Raw genomic sequence first — 2,160 nt, 5'->3', positions numbered from 1 at the left:
ATATTACAGATTACCGCTATATTTTAATAATGCTACCAAAAATTGACATAATGTTAATAATCAAATCTGAACCTAACGTTAGTGACTAAAACAAATATGAACCTAACATTAGTGAGTAAAAGAAAAAAATAATAGTTAAATGATAAGTTCCTAAAAACACAATAAGTTGGGCGACGAAAAAATTCATTTTTCCATACTATTATAAGCAAAGTAGGGGATAATTTGGTTAGTTGGTTCACACCTTCCTAAATTAAATAACATAATTGTTAACCCTTTCCAAAATATGAAAACAAACTATACTTCTCAACCCCAGACTCTCCATCCATCTCAAACTCTCCATCATACTCGGACGCACCTTCGCGCAAATTAGATTCCTCCAACTAAACTTCTTTTTTTCTTACTTTTAACGACACCCCATTTTTATTTAATATATCTTTATATATAATAAGCGTGTTATCCAAAATTTTGCAAAATAACCCTACACAATCCTAAATATAATATAATTATGCGCAAAGTAGATTACTCCAACTAAACTTCTTTTTTTTCTTGCTTTTAACCACCCCGTTTTTATTTAATATATCTTTATATAATAAGCGTAAACAACTTCTTATCCAAAATTTTGCAAAATAATCTTTATACAATCCTAAATAGAACATAATTTTGAAATTTATCAATGATAAATATAAATCAAGAAAAAATTAAAAAAACAATATTAAAAAAATAATAGTAAAATCATTTTATAGGCTTTTCAGTGCCATAGAAGAATGACTTTTTAAAATTTTAACTATATAAATTTTGAATTTTTCAATAATATAATACATAAAAAATAATACATAAATATTTTAAATTTATTAATCTCAATAATATGTAATTATTATTTTTTTATAATTTAGTTTTACAAATAATAAAATAAAATACAAGTATTAAAATCAGTCCGTGCATTGCACAGGTTATAAGGGAGTTATTGTTGTTTGGTCGTTGGGATTTACAGCGTAGAATACGGGTCAAAATTAAATAAATCTTAATGCAGGAACCATTTTAAAGAAGCAGATGCTTCATCTATCAGCCACAATGCCTGCTATCAAAACGGAAACATTTGGATGGGCTTGCATCCGCGATATAGCAGTACAAAAGAGCTTCTTTCAGTTTCTCTCTGAAAACAATCAATGTTTGAAATTAGCGGACTTCATAATATGCAATACAGCTTACGAATTGGAGCCAGCTACATTTTCATTATTTTCAGAAATATTACCAGTAGGTGCACTTCCCGCAAGCAGCAAGCCTGGAAATCAGACATGCAATTTTTTGGGCCGAGGATGATGACAGCTTGTCATGGCTTGATCAACAACCAGCTTGTTCGGTTATTAATGCCGCCTTTGGAAGCCTTACTATTTTTGATCAAACACAATTTCAAGAACTGGCTTTAGGACTTGAACTTACCAACAAGCCTTTTCTATGGGTTCTGCGTCCTGGTATGACAAATGAAGAAGCTTACCGACAAGAATTTGAAGGGGCCAATAGGGTGTCGTGGAAAAATAGTAAGTTGGGCTCCTCAAGAAAAAGTTCTGAGTCATCCGTCAGTTGCTTGTTTCATGAGCCATTGCGGTTGGAATTCTGCTACAGAAGGTCTATGCAACGGAGTTCCTTTCCTCTGCTCGCCATACTTTGTTGATCAGTTCCTCAACGAGAGTTATATTCGTGATGTCTGGAAGGTAGGACTGGGGTTTGAGAATGAAACTGGCGTCATTAGGAAAGATGAAATCAAAAACAAGGCTGAACAACTTCTTGGTGACATAAATTATAAAGCGAGGGCAGTCGATTAAAAGAAAAAATTATTGATAGCGTGCAAGATGGACAGTCGTTCAAAAACCTTGGCAAGATTATTGAATGGATGAGATCTATGTAATTCATGATTCTATATGCATTAAGGAAATTGAATCAACAGCAATGTAATTGTATTACAGAGCGCTGCACTGAAATAATCTCAACTGTCTTGTTGCATTTGGTTGCTAATGCTACTCCTATATATATTATTGAATATCTATTATGTGACACTACTAATAAGTTGGCAAACCTGGAACTATGTAGGGTATCATTCTCCAATTCTTTCACTTTCGCTCTTTCTGTATGTGTGTATGAGTAGAATTGAGAAATCTTATA

General features: G+C 32.4%; 1 pseudogene; it reads left to right on the top strand.

Annotated features, from left to right (window-relative positions):
• The first annotated feature begins 962 nt into the window (after window positions 1–962).
• Window positions 963–1,895, top strand: LOC141702594 (UDP-glycosyltransferase 83A1-like; annotated as a pseudogene).
• The last annotated feature ends 265 nt before the right edge of the window (window positions 1,896–2,160 follow it).

The sequence above is a fragment of the Apium graveolens genome, unplaced genomic scaffold (assembly GCF_009905375.1).
Source record: "Apium graveolens cultivar Ventura unplaced genomic scaffold, ASM990537v1 ctg5308, whole genome shotgun sequence".
In the NCBI taxonomy this organism is placed as follows: domain Eukaryota; kingdom Viridiplantae; phylum Streptophyta; class Magnoliopsida; order Apiales; family Apiaceae; genus Apium; species Apium graveolens.
This window is presented reverse-complemented; position numbering and strand designations above follow the sequence as displayed.